Below are 19,754 nucleotides of genomic sequence, written 5' to 3'. Positions count from 1 at the left end.
AAAAGAGAGAAGTATCTTAGCAACAGAAATAAATGAATTGAGAGCACGCGCTGACAAGCGAAAACCTGAAGAAAGAAAGACAAGGAATAACGATGATAGAGTACTCATAAGATTGTGGATAAATAGGGTGAATAGGAGAGTAGCTGTGGGAAAAGGTATATCATAAGCCAAGGTATGGGTGTTAGGTGTCTAACATGGAATGTGTGCGGTTTGAACGATGCCCAAAAAAGATCGAAAATATCGGTTGCCCTAAAACAAATGAATGTGGATTTTGTATGTATTCAAGAAACACATGTTATCACTACACAAATATATTTTCTTAAAAATCTAGGATTTCATTTATTAGTAGATTCAAGTCAAGGGGTAAAAAAAAGAGGGGTAGCTATCTTAGCTAGAGATAAAAGCATCTTGACCAGGAAAAAGGCACAGGATAAATGGGGAAGATGGGCTATGGTCGAGTGTTTGATAGATGGAGAGTGGACAACGCTTGTAAGCGTTTATGGTTCAACAGAAGACGACCCTGACATTTTTCAATTTTTAGATGTGGAATTAGCTACCTGGGCACCGAAAATTATATTGGCTGGAGATTTCAATATAAATGGCGCAGACGGATTAGGATTGGGCTCTTTTGGAAAATATAAAGGCCGAAAAAGGAGGGTTAATCAGGCAATACATAGTTTAATCTTGAATAATGCTTTATCAGACGTATGGGGGAAAAAAAGATCGAATAATAAAGGTTTCACGTATTATTCAGCCCCCCACCAAATTTGTGTAAGACTAGATTATTTTTTTGTTTCAAGTACCAACATATCGAATGTAAATATTGAAAGGCTGCCACGCATTCTCAGCGACCATAATCCCTTAATACAATAGCAACAAATATTAATGCTAGACAATACACAAACTGGACTTTTGAAAGAGACTTACTAAAAGAGGAGAAATACATAGAGCACATGAATAAGTGGGTTAGTGATTTTTTCGCTATTAATAGGGATAGTGCAGAACAGGGAGTGGTATGGGATGCTTTTAAATCAGGGGTACGGGGGGAAACTAAGAGCTTTAATTCTTATAAACGGAAGCAGGAGCAACTGAGGAATGCAGAACTATATGAAAAGGTACTTAAAGCAGAGGAGGATTTAGAAAAATGTGTATTAAATGGGACTCCAATCGATAATGCCCTGATAAAACTGGTGAAAGTAAAAGGAGATGCAGAGAGTCATATAGCTAGTAAAGCAGGAAAAATGTTCACTACTAAAAGAGAGAAGTGCTATGAACTGAGTGAGTCAGTGGGGAGAATTTTGGCTACAAGAACAAGACAGGAAGAAGCAATGGGAACAGTGAGAGAAATCAGAGATACATCGGGCAGAGGGCACACAGACTCGAATGAAATAAGGGAAGTGTTTAGGACTTTCTATGAGAAGCTATATGACGATGAATTATCAGGGAGAGACACAGAGAGAAGTATAGAGGATATACAGGAGTATCTACAGCAGACCAGGGCAGATATACTGGATGAGGATGATGCAGACGGCTTAGAGGGGGCATTGCTGGTAAAAGAAATTAAAGACGCAGTATGGAAACTTCCCTCAGGGAAATCAGCGGGCCCTGACCAAATACCTATAGAGTTCTATAAAGTATTCTGGGATATTTTGGAGAAAGACTTAATGATGACTATGCAGGGCGCTCAGTTGGGTGTTTCAGTACCCAAATCATGGGCGAGTGCTGAGGTGGTAGTAATATTAAAGAAAGAGAAAAACCCGGAGGAACCAGGTTCTTATAGGCCCATCACCTTAATGAATGCAGATGTGAAAGTATTCTCCAAGGCACTAGCGTCAAGACTTGCTAGAGTAATACATAAAATAGTAAGCTGTGCTCAACATGGATTTATACCTGGAAGAGGCACTACCCATCACATACGCAAAGTAATAACTCTACTTGATGTTACAACAGTCACAGGAGACCCGATGGCAGTAATGTTATTAGATGCTGAAAAAGCATTCGATCGGGTCTCCTGGGAGTACCTTTGGTGTGTATTAGAGAGGATAGGTATAAAACAGGGATATCTTAAAGCAATAAAGTCCTTATATTTAAACCCGGTAGCAACTGTACGTGTGAATGCTGGTAATACGCGACAATTTCAAATAAAAAGGGGTACAAGACAGGGTTGTCCCTGCTCACCGCTTTTGTTTGCGATATATATGGATCCATTAATCCGTAGAATAGAGGCGTCTGTGAGGATTACACCTTTAACCACTCTTATTGGGCACTGTAAAATCTTAGCCTATGCATATGACCTTGCTGTAATCACTCCTAATCCTACTGAATCTATAGTGCACCTTGAAAGCGAGGCGGAAAAATTTGGAAAGATATCGGGTTATAAGTTAAACACATCAAAAACACAGATAATTAAAAACCCCTATACTATTTGCACAGATATTCGAGTGGTGCAGTCAGGAACATATTTAGGGGTAACTATCCTGGCAGATATGGAATCTTTAGTAGTTAAGAATACTTCCTCATTAATTAAGAAAGTAGAAAGAGATTTAGATAGATGGGATAATTTACACATGTCAATCGTAGGGAGGACGAACATAATAAAACTGTTGATCCTTCCAAAATTTTTATATTTATTTAGAGCCATACCTTTGTTATTTGATCTCAAATTTTTTAGAAAACTAGAGCACATTATAAACAGATTTATTTGGGCTAAGGGGAAAACCATAAGAGCCCTTAGATTTATGACACTCCCAAGAGAGAGGGGAGGGTGGGCAGTACCAGAACTAAAGCTCTACTATTGGGCGGCAGCTATTCAAAGCATGATAGGTTTGATGGGAGGGGCAGAACTAGATGGCTGGTGTGAATTTGGAACACTGGCAATATATGGACTAACCCTTGGAATAGAAGTGGAGAATGTATTCTTGAAATTTACAGAGGCAAGCTATTACAAAAAGACAAAATTCAAGACGCTTATACCAGCAAATACAATTTGGAAAAACTTCAGTAAAAGAGCTGGCTTGGGGAAGTATAATCTATATACTAGACTTACAGATAATCCAAATTTCCCACAAGAGATCTTTTCGGGTTTGATATTTGGTGAGTGGGAAAGAAAGGGAATCACAAGAATAGGGGACATAATGGGACCCCAGGGGCTACTTCAATTTTCAGAACTGCAGAGCAGATTTAATCTACACACCAGGCAATTTTTTAAATATTTACAAATTAGGAGCTTTTTACAGTCCAAAAAGGGAGGCCCAATGGGATTTATGCAAGATCCGATTATGGAACTGATTCAATTGGGGGAAGATTGCACTATTAAGAGGCTATACGCCGAATTGATCAAATCAAAACAGGACGATTATGATAAATGGAATGGAAAATGGAAAGCAAACCTTAATATTATTGGGGAAAGCTTTGGCACCTCTTTGCAATATGGATACTCCCTTTTATGCTCGGCACCATTGCAGGCGCAACATTATAAAACGCTATATCATTTATATTATACTCCTGCTAAAATAGCACAATGGGGGGGCACTGTGGGTATCACTTGTTACAGGTGTGGAAGCTGGGATGCAGATTTAAAACACGTATTTGCAACTTGTCCTAATCTAGATACACTCAAATAAGAAATAGAACGCTTTATAAATAACATATTAGGAACTGAAATTGTGCTAACTCCCGGAATCATATTATTAGGAGTGAACATGGAGGAAGGTCAACAACTATCAACCGGAAGGGAATTCCTATTTGTAGCATTATCAGTCATGAGACTATGCACAGCCTCTGCATGGATCGATCCTATTCCCCCTACTTTCCACAACTGGCTGGCTAAATTATTAACAACATACAATGTGGAGAAAGAGATATATGCTCGGAAAGGGAAAAGGGGCAGGAAGCTGGGTAAGTTAATCTGGGGCCCTATTACAAGATGGAAAGAGGGTGAAATAGATTAAAAACCCCATCTGAATGAAATGAGAGTTAGCAATGACATCATATATGGATATTGAAGAAAAGTATTGTATTATAATGTCGGATATAAAAGATTGAGATTAAACAGATGAGTCTGAATAAATGATATACAAGTAAGAGTATGGAATACTGTAGAAAAACATTTCTTTAATTTTCTATGATTAGTCCTTAATTAGGAGTTTGCTGTACTTGTACTTTTTGTTTTCTCTCTTATTGTGCTGCATTTTGTTTTTTGTAATAATGCCGTGTCCTTTATGTAACAAAAACTCTTAATAAAAAGATTTAAAAAAAAAAAAAAAAACTTGCAACTCCCTACTGAAGTCTACTGGGGTTGCCTTTATCATCGTCCTTTTCTCAAGGCATATAAACTCTTCCCAAATCCTTCCGGGGGCCCCTAAACCTTCAGTGGACCCTATTTAACCAAAGGCCAATAAATATATGTGAGCTATCGAAGCGCTGGGCGCATGGTGTCCCCCCACCACCACTTTCAACAACACCTGCACTCAAACATACTTGAGAACAGACATGGAAAACAGACTTGTGTGTCTTAGATGAGTGTTCAGGACATGGGATCAAGGGAAAAAGGCAAAGCCACTACCACTGGAGTTGGACGCCAATCATTCTGGGAGAGGTATCACACCGATACTGTAACAGGGAACACTGTAACTCCTGAACAGATACAAAATTGCAGGGAGGGAGTTAAAACACCTACACCTGGGACAGGTGTGAGGCTTGTATCCTGTGGGAAACTACATCAACTGAGAACGAGAGATATTCATTGTGAAGAAACTTCATTAATAACTGATAATTTATTACTCACAACCCATAGATTTTTCTCTCTCTCTCTTCCTCTCTCTTTCTTTCTTTCTGTCTCTTACACACTCAGACACAAACAATTATCACAATCCCTGTTGCGCATCCTCCATTGGATCTATCCAAATTCTGATCACTCAGAAACCTCAAAGTAGCTGATCCCACACACAGGTTCACCTGAAAGTTGGAATACGTATCCCCTTTCTTAACCCCCTTCACTGGCACCAAGCACAGCTCTTGGACAGGCTGACCACCCACAAACACACTGATCAAACACATGCAGGTTTCATAGAGGGTTGCAAGACCAGCTCTGTAAAGCATTCAACCTTGGGATTGCCCACAGACACACTGATCACCCAAACCTGAGACTCATTTGCCAGATACACACAACCACACAGCAGCATGGGTGTATACACACAAACTCACACAGACATACGGAATGTCTGAAATCCTCTGCTCCATTTTGATGCCCCTCATTTTTGGGCTACACACCAGCAACAGACAACACAAAGGTGGAAGATTGAAAAAACAGATAACTCCCTACGGAAGCAGCTTCAGTGAAAAAACCCAGTCTCTAGACAACTATTTTCACCTTACTGCCTGTCAACAGTGCTAGGATGCAAAGAAATTGGCAAACACTGTGCTGTACAAAAACTCAATAAACTGTACAAAAACTCATAAGATAACACAGCATTACACTAATCCTTGCAGTCGAGAGGTGAACACATGGCTGACATAAGCACATAGCACTGTTACTAACACAGGCCAAGCCAATGAATTCTGAAAACCTCAGCTTGCAATTGCCTACACTTCTGCCGATGGTGATTCAGCTGAGATAGTATTCCTCAACACCAGCTGGCATCACACCAGAAACTTGACTGCAGACCTGGAATCCCAGAAAGGCGAGGATATTTCATACAACTAATGAGTTTGCACTGTGATACCCCGCAGAATACACGCTAGCACATTTTACAAGAAAATTGTAGCAGGATTTCAAAGTTTACAATGCTGGTAACTTTTTGCATTTTCAATGTAAATATAAATTATAGTCACCAGTGGCGGCTCTTCCGCTATGGCGGAGGATCACGCCCTACCTGCCAGCAGCCTCAAAACTTCGAAAAATAAAACGATAATAAAACGGGTTTAATATTGTTTTCCTTTTCTTTCCTGGGCGGGTCTTGGAGGTGGGGCCATCGCGTGGCAGTCATGAGGGGAAGTGGTGGGCACTGCTATCAGTAATAATGTCTGTTTGGCCGCCTGTCTCAGGACAGCCAAACCAATATGTGCTCTGAGATGTCTCCAACCCAAGTTGCGTTGTCGGGTTGGAGACAGCAGACACAGGATCCCAGTCTCACTGGCAGTGCAAATCCAGGGCGCTCAGCCCAAACCTGGCGCTGCTCTCATCATGAGAGCAGCATCTGGATTGGCCACAGGGGAGTTCGGGAGCATTTGCCTGCAGTGGACTGGAGCCAGAGAGGATGAGAAGATCGGCGATGCGGCAGGTAAGTAATTTTTTTTGTTTGTATTTTCATCGTCTTTCCCTGCCCTACCAATTTGCCCTGACACAAGCCACTACTGAGACTCACCAAGGCCCAGCTATAGAACTGGACTGACATTAAGAGATTGCAACACTGCTTGCTGTTCAAACTTCATTTATTCCGCTGACCTTGTTTTCTTTGTGTTTGCTAAGTGCTGTATTGATCTCAGTACTTTACTCTTGTCGAAACCACAAATTTACTCTAAGATACAATGGACGTTAATGTTACATTGGCACACCACTTGCTTCTAATGCCTAAAAGTGCTTGGTGTTGGTAAAAAATGCAGAAGGGTCTGTGGCACTAAGACAATCATTACATTGAGTAGCAACAAATGGGATTGTCCTGAAGGTGGTTTCTACCACAATAATGATGGTTAAATATCCACCTGTGATTCCCAATAGCAACTACCCAGATTTCACCACAGCAGGTAGACATGGAGTTGAGAAGAGTGCATCTGTGCTTACCTATATGGCTAACCTTGACCATGCTGGCAACTGAGATTGTTGAGTTGATATTTGTGCAGGTCAACATTCTTGATTTCAATATTTTGATATAAAATCCTTGTGGTCATTGCTTTTGTGTTGTTTCTGGGGAGGCAGCACAGAGCTGGCCAAATGTACATCTGGGGAGGGAAAATAAAGTTGTAGACTGGTACTTAACGCTGACCCAGCTCCTTTTGAATGAATGATGAATAAAGCATTTCTATAGCACATGGCTACTCAAAAAGAGTGTCCCTGCGTTTTTCGGTATGCTAAAGTGATAACGGGAGATTGTTGCCCTCACATCCCACACCATAGGAATACATGGCAGGCACCACACACTTAGACCACTGTCTGCCTAAACAGTGAGGCAGAAGTTCTGGGTCACCAAAGAGGGTAGTTCAGGTGCAGTCTATCAGCCCTTGGGCACAAAGCATTCTGAGAATTCGAAGTCACTTCCCAGCAGAAATGGAGGAAAAGGCTTGGGGATCCCTCAATGAAAAGACGTTTGGAGCAAGAGTGAAACCTAAATGACTAAGTACACTGTTGTTCGTATTTAGTGATGGACAAGCATGTTTCCTTCTGCATACAGGTGTCCCTGGATTGCACATGACTAACTCCCCCTCACTTTATCCTAGGACTCCGAGAGCTGGAGTGAGAAACACGGTGCTACAATTATACCTATATTTTTAAATGGGCAGGGGGCGTGGGGTGGTGCGTGTATGATGACTAGAGAGATGGTGAGTGTATGCAAGGCATTTTAAAACAAATGCTCCGATTGGCTGTTTGCTTTTCTGTACGCATAGTTTAGGGAGACCCTGGTTTCACTTGCACTGGGTGCCTTGCTCATGTCTTGGATGAGCTATTCCCCTCTGAGATATAATGACATGTTTCCAAGGTAGCATTAGTTTTACTCTTGGATTGAATGGCTTGTATTTTGTCAATCCAAATTCCCTAATGCTTATTACCCCGGAGGTATGGTACCAAACTATTGTAGTTAGAATATTGTCTGACATAAATATTGTTTATAAAAATTGAGTTAATAACTGAAAATCAACATTGAAGAGGACAATAATTTTGTGAACGATTTTAAGGACACAATGGGGCACATTTGTGAATATTTAGCACAATGCAACTTTGCTCGAGGAGAATAAAGCAGTGCAGAGACATATTTATTAAAAATTGCCTCCTGCTGCTGCCATGCCCTGCACTGGCGCATAAACAGGCTGGCCAGCACTATGCATAAGCTTTGCACCAAGGTGCAGAGGTATGCACGTGATGTCTAGCATAGGAAGTTGATATAATTCCACTACAAACTCTTATACCTAGACTAAATCTAATACATTCCCCACGCTGGATGTGTGTTGTACACTGCAACACATGTAATGCATGACATGTTTGGAGAAATAATAACATTTCGCAAAATCAGCTCCTGTATCAAGGAGGCATACATTTTTATTTTTTTGCTCTTTTTTTGCAAAGAACATTGGGGCATATTATCAAGGGATTTATCTCCGCTTTTTTTGCGTTTAAAAGCCAAGAAAGTGGAGATAAAATTATCTCCCTATTACCTAGCTGTCGCTAACACCAGTTAGCGACAGCTAATAGGAGATAGCGACCATCTTGGGCCCCGCTTTGCATGTCAGAGAAATTTATCACTAATGACACGCAAAGTGGGCGTGCCAAGATGTTAGCGACTGGAAACAGTCGCTAACTTCGCTATCTCCTATTACCAACTTTTTGAGATATTTGCGCTAAGCGCGAATATCTCCAAAAGCTAACACCTGCCCTGAGCAGTTCTTAGCCATGTTATCCAATGGGAGGTGGATAACATGGCTAAGAGCATTAGCTCGGTAATGCATGAATATCACTGACTTTACAGCGATATTCATGCATTTCGGCCGATTTTTATCGCTTAGGAGATAAACCTTGATAATAGCAAGGCTCCTAAGCGATAAAAATCGCCGCAACACGGCAATAAAATTATTGCCGCTAAGCCAACATAGCGAGAATTATCGCTAGTTGTTGGTAATATGCCCCATTGTGACTATCTCAGTAAATCGGGCTTTGCGTCCAAATAAAGGGTGTTTGCATTTTACACCCATGTAACGCCCCCCTTGACGAAAAGTGATGCAAAGCAGCGCAAAGCGCTCTTTGGTGCAAGAAAGTGCACCTTTTCAGTGCAAAAAGCTTTTGCACTAAAAGGTAAATACCATTTCAAGACTTTTGTTGCTTTGGGTCACCTTACATCACTTTGCCCCAGCGCAAAATCTTAATAAATATTCACCAATCTGTATTTCAGGTGATATTTCTGTATACCATATTGTGACATACAACCTTACCTTGTGTTCTTGTCATGTATGGCTATTACTTCACTAATCTAGGGGCATAATATCAAGGACGGGCGATACATTATCGCCGCTTTTATCGTCAGGAGATTGCCGATAAAACTGCGATAATGAGCTTGATAATATGCTCTATAGAATTCCTATTGAAGCCCATGTTAGATGTGAAGACATTGCCAGAAATAAACCGCCTGCAGGGGCAAAGTTGAGTGTCATTGTTATATTAATAACACTCACCGGAAGTGTTACTGCTTGTCTACTTCACACATCTTAGATTTATTGGCCCTGTAAACACATACGTCAAAGAGTAAGGTGACTTGTTCCTGCAGTGCACCTGGTAATATTTACCAAGTGTGTGACTTTGAGAAAGGTGTGGCTTCTGTAAGAGGAAGAACATTTACTGTTTAGATAATAGTCACTACACACTGGTCTTCATATGAACTACCCTTCATTAACACATTCATCCTATTGCAGTCTCAGCACTCTCTGGTGCCTTAGCTAGGCCTGTGCCATACAAATGCCATTATTTGTATACATAAATGCAGTCCCTCAGGATAGGATGGTTTACCCAAACAGCACTTAGCAGCACATCAACTTACAATAACCTTAATTATATGTAATCCCAAAATGTGAGAGCTGTGGCATTTGGGTGCATTAAAAGCCGCAGAGGATATGCTTCTACCACAAAGCACAATTTGTTTCTGGTGCCTTTTTTCCTCCTCTTCCTGTCTTTGCAAGTCTGAATGGACTATAATGCAGGAATATTAAATGTCCTCCCCTATCCTGAACTAAAAACTCAGGGGCATATTAATGTAGGTTTTGTGTCGCCCTTGCACTGCACATGGGGATGCAAGGGCGATGCTAATACTAAGTGGCTTGATCCTGAGTGGAATGATAAATACAAAGTAACGCAACGCATCGCAAATCGCTGCATTGCGTTACTCTGCCCCAGAGAGGCATTCCATGGGTGAAGCGTGGGTGTTCTCACGCATCCACCCATGGATTTTGGCGTATTCCCAGATTTGCTATCAGTGCTAAACCTGAGAATGAGTCAAATTGCTAAGCCTCCCCAAGGGAGGTGTAACAAGGATAAACCGCTTTATTTCTACTCATTACTTCCTCGTTCTATGTGTGCTACATTCTGCAGCATTCGTAGAAAGAGGAAAATGCCTCAGCCTTAGGGGATCATTTTTGTGCAGGAAGGTGTCCTTTCCTGCACAAAAACAATCCTTCTTGCAATGCTGGCTCCCGTGCACCATGGTGCAAGGGTGACTGCATTGGCGCTAGGCAGCATAATGTGCTCCAGCGCTGGGAAATGACAGAAATGCACCATATTATGTTAAATACTGCGCATTCCTGCCCTTTCCATATAACGCAGCGCAGTAAGGTGACTTGCTGCGCAGCTATGTCATAAATATGTCCCTATAGGCCTTATTTATGAGCAAATCACGCAGCGCAGCAAGCCAAGTTGCTGCGCTGCGTGGCAGGGAAAGGACTGGAATGCACTGTATTTAAGGCAATACAGTGCATTCCTGGCCTTTCCCTTGCGCTGACTGCCTTTTGGAAGCCCAGCACCAACATAGGCACCCTTGCACTATAGTGCAAGTGTGCCTGTATAGTGCAAGGGTGCCTGTGTTGTATGCAGGATAGTTTATGAGCAGTAAGGGGCACCTTCCTGCACAAAAACAATCATGGGAGGCATATTCCCCTCTCTATGTGTGCTGCAGAATGCAGCAGACATAGAAAGACGAACAAATGAAGAGAAATAGATATATTTCTTCTCGTTACACCTCCTGTGTGAGGGTGTAAGTTTTTGGTGCATCCCCCAAGTTCTTGTAAATCTGGGAATGCATCAAAATCCATGGGAGTTGTGTGGTTACACCCATGCAGCACCCATGGAATGCCTACCCAGGGCAGAGTAACACAACGCAGCGATTTCCGTTGCGTTACTCCAGAGTTTTTAAGCCACTAAGAGCCATGTAAAGGGGCTTTGTGTGGCTTAAAAAATCTGAGTTAGAGGTTTACGCCTCACATGTACCACGTTAGCTTGATCAAAAAGTTAGTCTTAAGACCGAAACTTAAGTGTAACTGAGACAAAAGTCTAACTTTACTACTTGTAAATGCTTTTTGTGAATACCGAAAGTTGTAAAGTTAGACTTTTGTCTCATTTCACCTTGGTGAATCGGGCCCTAAGTGTTTTGCACACTTCTGTCATTGGGCTATACTTGGGCTGCATTTGGGATATATTTGTGCTACATTTTTTTTTTTCTCTCTGGTGGTCATCTTGGGAGACTTTTTTGTTATGAAACTCCCTAATCCCCTCATTTACTGCAGTGTCCTCAGAAGAAAATACTTTCAGTTTTCCACTTCGATTCCATCAAGATGGCGGTCGGATGTGCCACACTTTTGGCATAAATTCGGAATGTTAGCACTCTAGTTGCTCATCAGAACATTGTAGTAAACTGCTGATCACAAGGGAGTTAACTGGCAGTGTGCTGCTGGCGTTGAAAGTGCATGTGTTCAGTCTACATGTCAGAAAGTTTTAATGAAATATAAATGGAAGATATATCACTTAAAATGTGTCCGATGTTTTCTTTCTACAGCACTAACCATAATTTCTATGAAAAAATGAAACCCCTTGTTGTGTTCCTTTCCAAATTAAATGTTTTACGTTTTACAAGTTTTATCAAGAAGGCTTCAGGTGTCCTACGCTTTTGTCATAAGTAAGACCGTTAGCGTGCCAGTTGTTCTTTAGAACACTCTGGGACGCTGCAGTAGAACACAATGGAATCATACTGACAGGCTGCTCCTATTGGAAATACATGTTTTAGTGAGAATGTCAGACTTCATTCTCATATGGCTGAGATACATAGTGTGAATTTACAGAAAATATGCCCTCATTTTAACATCTGGAATACCTTCTAGAACCTCTATGGGAAAATCATGAGAAAACTGTTTTCTCTCAAACATGATTCTTGAAATCCCATCAGAAGGCTTTTCCACAAGGTAAAATCACATTGGCTACAAATTATTTATATTGTAACTAAAATCAGTTATCCCCTTTTATAAGTTCTCCTTTTCGAGACCCGCAAAACCTGCCATTCACTCAAATGTGTTTCAATTGCGTACTATCATGAATATTGGTCCCTAGGTGGCTCCCAGCACTTTCTGGTTGAAATGCTGACAGCCAACCAGATGTCACCATGAGATCTGTGCTTACGCTCTGCCCAGATATCCAAATTTGGATTTCCTTTAATTTCTTGAAAACTGCTGACTGGATTTACACCAAAAAATGAAATATGTGATCTGCGGAACAACATCAACCTTTCTTCCAAATTTGGTGTAATTTGGTCCAGCGGTTCTGGCTGCAGCTGTGTCTAAAGACTCTATTGGAATTAACATGGAAAAGCACTTTTTGACAAGCCCCCTTTTTCTAGGCCCCCACTTGACGGATCACCCCAAAACTTTCATTGCACAAATAGAAGAGCCAATAGACCACTGGCCTGTGTTTTTAACTATTCCCAATGAGTAGCAAATTGCGACCTACCTCATGAATATTAACAGGCAGGTTAATGTGCGACCTACTAGGAATCACAAAGAATGTAAAATACACTGTTGTACATAGCTGTTCGTGATTTCCCAATAGCGAATCGCAAAGATTCGCTATTAGGTAAACGCAAACGGAAGTCTATGTACATCTGCCCCTAGTTCCAGAAATAGAAGTCTGTGTATGACAGCAGAAATAATAATCCCTACGGCGGTGCCTGGCAGGCACCATCATTGTAGGTATCAGAGTGGCCTCCGACCGGCTCCTTTAGCCTGTCGGATCCGTTGTGGTCGGTCTCTCCATCCGCCACCCCTCTGCCCGCCATCCTAATGGGGTGTACGGAAAACATGCTTACGATTGCGATGAGACAAGTTGTCGGTGGCGGTCTTACCACCATTGTAATGAGGCCCTAATTTCCATCAGTGATGAACACTTACCCAAATTCACTGGGACTTGGCTCAATGGCAGATTGTTTCTAATTTTTAGAGATCTTACCCACACTGTGTTTAAATGATTCCTAAAACAAAGAGTCTATAAAAGGCTGGGTTCACTTTGATTTGCTCACCTGAAATGTGCTGAACTGGAAAACCCACCCCAAACTATTCATTATTGCAATGTTTGGTAACAAAATGCACAATGACCTCAAATAGTTCTGCAGTTGTCACAACTATATGCAAATCATCAGGATACAACTCAAAATTGCTTGAGAATTACTTCAACTGACCCGACACTTGTAAACCCTAAATCTGAAGCCTTACTGATCAGTGACTTCAACATATTGGTATACAAGCATGACCAGAGACCTTTATTAGGCCTAATCAATAATATGAATACATGAGGACTCGATCAAGTTGTGAGTGGCTACAAAAAAAAGCAGGATATACACTTGATCTCATTGTCAAATACTGCATGTCAGGAGGCCACCGCAGTTTGCACCACACATTGCTACTGCACTTACACAACTACTAACCATTACACAGCTGCAACTTGACAATTCAGACTGTACGAGGCCGTCAAAGCTTTAAGAATGGCTTGTTTGGCAGGTATTAGTTGTTTTGAATGTATATTGAATTACATGTGGCAGCTGTTATAAGTGCAGCTGTCATGAGTGCAGGTTATGACAATTAAGTGCCGGTGCCACCAATTAGATGCTTGTGCAGAGCACCGGGAACTACCGGCTCACATTAGGCACTGCATCAAACAATGCAAAATGTGCCCTCCAATCTCAAATATGGACAGATCATACTCATCTCTCAATATCTCCTAAATCTGTGGCACCACCCACACTATAATATTAGAACTGAACAAGCACCTAAATCCAGTAAACTTAGTAAAGCTGTCAATGAGTTAGAGTTTATCAAAGAATACAAAGAGGCTGTAGCCATAGTGATACCCATCAATGAACCAAGCTATGCAATTAAGACCATTTACCACAACATCACATTAGTCCCCAACAAGCTATCCCTAAAGAAGATGAGAAACCCAAACAAGGCCAAAAAAATGGGAACCAGCTTTGATGCGGACAGTCATTCACCTTCAAAGTCTTGCTACAATTCAATTGTCCAAGCTCTGGATAATTCTTCCTCACCCTCAAACCGCCAATTTAAGTGAGCTCACAATTTGCTTGGCCATGGAGCACTGAGGCTACGTAACGTGATCAGTAAAGGCCTCCCAACAAGCCGGTTAATAATCTTCACTTATTCAAAAACAAAGCCTCCAAGGTGTAAATGGACTTTGCACATTTGTCAAACCACCCATGAAAGCACTCTCTTGGTTCAGCACCATAAAGCAAGGATCAACTTTAAGTCATTATTAATTTTTCCAACGAGGAAGCTTGGTGTAGCCTCTGGTGCTTAATTTGAGCCTGTGTCTTCTGGTGCTCAGTACCAGCAATTAATTTTTAGCATTATCAATTATGAAAGTTTGCCACATGGTGGCAATGTCTGTCTGATTTAGAAATGAGCACGCCAACAGTTTGTTAATTCAATGTATGTTAAAAAAAGACTAATACCTGCCACCCAAGCCATTGTCATAGCTTTGGCGGCATGGAATAGTCTGAATTGTCATACGTGAACGAGTGTGACTGTTAGTAGTTGTGTTAGTACTGCGATTGGCAGAGCTGGCAGGGGCAATGGGTGGTGAAGCTGCAGTGGCCTAATGACGAGGGCCCTGGAAATCATTTTTTTCCAAATAATGCACGGGTAGCCTCTCGACCCACAACATCTCTTCAAGTGGGTAAAACACTGGGACCGTAAATGTTGGAATGCACTAGGCCTTCATATCAGAACTATCTGAGGTATGTTATTTTTGCTACACCATGCTGCCACATGGGTTTTGTGTTATTAGTTTTGAGTAAGTCTGGGTGGTGAAGTCCACTCCACTCAAGGAGTTTGCAGAGTTTGTCTGCACTCCGTGTTACGTGGAGCTCGCAGAGTTCTGAAAAACTCCGCTCTGCTGAGTTTTTTCCCTTGTTCACGCTCATCAACATCAAGTGTGGGCAGCTCGAGAAAGGAAAATCCACCGCCCAGCGAGATTTTTCATCATTTGCATTAATCAACGTTAAGTTGGTAAGAGCGAGCGAGGTAAATCAGCGACACGGCAGAGATTTTTTTGCACTGCGGAGTTTCGCGTAGCGTACTCTGCCCAGGCTTAGTTTTGAGTTAACTCGTATGTTTTAAGACTCAAACCACCACAATGCCAACTGTTTTACATGTTTGTTTCCCTTTCATTATATGAAGAGAGTGTATATTTTCTACTATGTGCATCAGGTATTTAGGAGACAAAAATGTTAATAAAGACTCTCACACATTGTGTGTTCCTGTGGGAGTGCTACACTATGATGAACTGGACTTCTCTATTTCACGTCAGTGGACTGGAGGTCTCAATATGCTCAATTGCTTGGTGTACTTTCCTAAAAGTGTCTACCTCAAGAAATGTCATAATTCATAGCACACACTTCGTTGTGTTGTACTATAGCGGCCTGTGTTAAGGGTGGTCAGTAGGTGCTTGTGAGCAGCCTAGCCACTGTATGCACTAGTGCTTTAATTTAAAATCCTCATTGGTTAAAACTCATGGGGGACAATCATAATTTTGGCAGGTTTTTTTAACTGCAGAGATCATTGTTCAGGTTAAGACCGATCCATATGCCTACTGCTGCTTGATTTGTGAGAAGAATGTCTCCTGTGGGCATCAAGGAGAGTTTAATCTTAAATGTCATATTAGCAGTAAAGTTCATACATCTCTTCAGGGCACAAAGAGTAAAATGAAGTCCATCTCAGGCTGCATGTCAAAGAAGAGTTCCAGTGAAGATTTCCTTGCCAAAGAGGTGGAAATAAAATTCACAGGATTTTTGTCAGAGCACAATGTGCCCTTTGCTGCTGATAATCGTTTGGGCAATCTCATAAGGACATATTTCCCAGACTCAAAAATCATGCAGGGTTATGCTTGTGCTAGAACAAAAGCAACCTGTGTGTATTAAATTACGCCACCACTGTCCCAGAGTTGTTGGTTGACTTAGTGACTAATATGACACCTTCAGCTTTTAGTCTGTGTGTTGATCATAGCAATGATCAAGGCATTGAAAAAATGAACCCCATTACTGTATGTATTTTTGATATGTAGCAGGGTTTGGTATGCTGCAAATTTCTTGACATGTGTTTAAGCAAGGAAAGTACAGCTGAAGGTATATTTACTGCAGTATCTAATGTTATGGCAATGCATTCAATTCCTTGGGAAAATTGTATTGACTTTGATATAGATAGTGCCTCAGTTAATATGGGAAAGCATAACTCTGTTAAAACTAGAGTACTGTCTCATGCAGCTTCTGCCTTCTGTTCTAACTTGAAACATTTTGATATAGCTTGCAGATTTCTACTTCTGGTTTGACTATTCTTCAAAATGTAAGAATGTGTATGCTGAATTCTGCCAATTTGTTGATTCTGATTACGTCTGGATGCTAAAATGTATTTCTGTGAGGTGGTTAGGAATGTCTACATGTTTGGATAGACTGATTCTTCGGTTTGCTGCTCTGGGTTCATAGTTTCTATCAACACCAGACAGTGACAGAACTGGCAAGGCCAGACGAGGAGACTTGTTCAGAGCTTTGAGAACCCTACGTCTGAGGTCTACTGTTTATTTTTTCAGGCTGTGGTACCTGCTTTTGTTAATTTTAACCTTTTGCTTCAAAGTCATTTACGTCCTGTATGATACCATGATCAAACTAATTGTTGTGCTTGTGAGTAGAGTGTTTCATGTAGCTGTCGTACTGTCATTCAAGGGGAGCCCAGATGCCAGTTTACCTGATTTGACATCAGAAGAATGCCAGATCCCAAATTTAAGTCTGTATGTTGGCATTATTGTCTGTGGAATGTTAATAAACATGCTAGAAAGCGGGGCTAATGACCCAGGAACCCAGAAAGCTTTCTAGGAAGCAGTACGCAGCTTTCACCAGAATGGAGTAAAGTATGCTTTGAAAGTCCTTCCCGTTAATGACAATGTGCTTAACCCCTTCCATGCTGATGACGAGCTCAGCTCGTCATCAGCGTTACCTACCGTGTGCTGATGACGAGCTGAGCTCGTCATGTAACGCGGTAATTCGCAAATTGCCGCATACCGCGGGAAAAACGGCCGCACGCATGCGGTTAAGCATGCACAGGTCTTTAACTTTTTGGAGAAAAAAAAGCATAGTTTTGATGGTGTGCTATTCTCGGTTTGCGACCTACCTCAAGTTTACAGAGCAGGACCTAGTTTGCTTAGAGCAATAATTTGCAAATTACCAGGTCACCGACTTTGGGTCATATAAAAAAATGCAAGAGAAAGGGCTGCTATTAAAATAAACTGTGGTACTGGTGAGTTTGTCTCTAACAAGATGCTTGTCATTTGGCATTCCCTTGTCACAGAATTTACTGTTTTTGGCACTCAGAGAAGCAGGTTTTTCCTTCTATCTAAAGTATCCAAACATATCTTTATGTTGCCCCACAGCAATGTTGATGAAGAAAGGGTGTTCTCAAAGATAACTAAGAATAAAACCAAATTCTGCCCCAGCTTATCATGTAATAGGACAATGTCTTCTATTTTAATGTTTTAAGTGAACAGGCCTCGAGGTGAAATATGTTATAAATATTCTACATCTGAAAACGTGAAAAAGAAGGCAAGAACTGTGACATGGGAGTACAATAAGTTGCATGGAGGCACATAATAACATCTTAGCCTGTGTGTTAATTTGGTTTCAGATGTAAGTGCCCATAACCCTGATACAGGTTAGTGTAAGGAACGTGTTACTGTCAGCCTCTGATACTGGACACTGTGAATGATCTGACTGGGCTGTTCACGCTGGTTTTAGTGTTTACTCTTATTTCAAGGTTTGTCAAGTTGGGCAGGTGTTGTGCTTGGTCTGGACATTATTTACATATGGACTTTAACTGTATATTGTTTATTTCATAATGCAAATAACAATCTGTTGCATCCAGTAAGTATTTTTGCATTTAACTGTGCATATGTCTGCATTTGTGCACAGAACTTTAATAAAGTACTGTTTCTGAAATACTTGTTTAATATCATGGTTATGCATTTGTTTACAGTACAGGGGCTTAGTGTCCTTCCATTTCTTGTGCTCTGCAGCAGTTTCAAGTACTTCTTACAGCTTAAATGGCTGTAATTTCGGTTATGTATAAGTTTCCCTCATCTTCATTGCATGATTTTTGCTCTTTAGAAGGATTGACTCATAGTCATTGAATTGTCACTCATAATTTCAGTGAAATTATGAAACTGTCACACAGCAATCTGAAACCTTGGCTGCTATGGATATTAAGAACCCTCCCGAAAGCGGAACTCTACAAGAAATCATTCGCCTGAGTTCAATTTGCTAGTCAAATCCAGGTGATGGCTTTCTCTCAATCCTTCTCGACTAACTACCTTCGATCATCTGTACATGGGGTGCATCACTTGACTTCAGTTCTATGATGTTTTTGGAAGATGCTAGCCAGTTCTTCACAGACACCAAAATTAATAATGTCTTCAATGCCCATCCTTCCACTTCAGATCTATGATAGCTTCTCCGTTCCTGACTTTTGACCTATTTATCATAATATGAACATGTTTATTCAAATGCACCTGCCCTGCCTTGTCAAATTTTCTTTCTCCCTCCCTTGCTCTTTGAAAAAAAGACAGTCCTACCTCTCTCTTTAACTGCGGGAGGTCCAGTGTTTGTCCCTTCAGGAGCACTGGATTCTGATTTCGTAGAGTCTCTACCACTGAGAAAAGTCTTAGGACTGATGTGAGGTAAAGTACCTGTGTGTTATGTTATGTTATGTTATGTTATATGATATTTATTAAGCGCACTGTCACCGTGAGTTTCCTGGCGCTCCAAGGATCCTAAAACTATAACAGAGGAATTTAATGACAATGGGAGAAGAGCAGGGTTTTTAAAGATTTCCTAAAGGCAAGAAGGGAACCAGAGGTCTTGAGGGGGAGAGGAAGAGAGTTCCATAGCTTAGGAGCCAAATAAGAAAAAGTACGGCCACCGGATCTGGTGAGTTTGACGCGGGGGACAACTAAGAGGTGAAGATTAGTGGACCTGAGGGCACGGGAGGGACAATAAGGAGTGATCAGGGACGTGAGGAAAGCAGGAGATGGACCAGTAAGTGCTTTAAAGACTAGGCATTGGACCTTGAAAGCTATTCTTTCACTGACTGGGAGCCAGTGAAGTTGATACAGTAAAGGTCGGGCCGACTGCCATCTGGAGAGATTGAGCGCGAGTCTGGCAGCCTGGTTCTGGATGAGTTGTAACCTAGATAACAAGGAGTTGGGGAGGCCGTGATAGATCGAGTTTGAAAAGTCTAGGCGGGACATCACCAAGGCTATGATGACTTGTAGCAGTGCTTCAGGGGTTAGGAAGTGGGCGACCTTCCGAATCCTGTATAGCTGGAACATACAGGAAGATGTTACTGCACTCACCTGGGCCTTAAGAGTGAGGCCGGAGTCAATAATGACCCCAAGGCTCTTCACACGGTCAGCGGGAGAGGGAGGAGTACCAAGCTCACTGGGCGAGAACTGAGGGCCCCAATAG

General features: G+C 41.5%; 1 protein-coding gene and 1 pseudogene across 1 annotated transcript in view; one reads left to right on the top strand and one right to left on the bottom strand.

The window, feature by feature from the left end:
* TMEM233 (transmembrane protein 233) overlaps positions 1 to 19,754 on the bottom strand; it is a 265,203-nt gene that overhangs the window by 150,300 nt on the left and 95,149 nt on the right. The window lies entirely within an intron of this gene.
* LOC144792065 (uncharacterized) lies at positions 954 to 17,885 on the top strand (annotated as a pseudogene).

The sequence above is a fragment of the Lissotriton helveticus genome, chromosome 11, assembly GCF_964261635.1.
Source record: "Lissotriton helveticus chromosome 11, aLisHel1.1, whole genome shotgun sequence".
In the NCBI taxonomy this organism is placed as follows: Eukaryota; Metazoa; Chordata; class Amphibia; order Caudata; family Salamandridae; genus Lissotriton; species Lissotriton helveticus.
The sequence above is the reverse complement of the archived record's forward strand: the minus strand, read 5'-3'. Positions and strand labels throughout refer to the sequence as shown.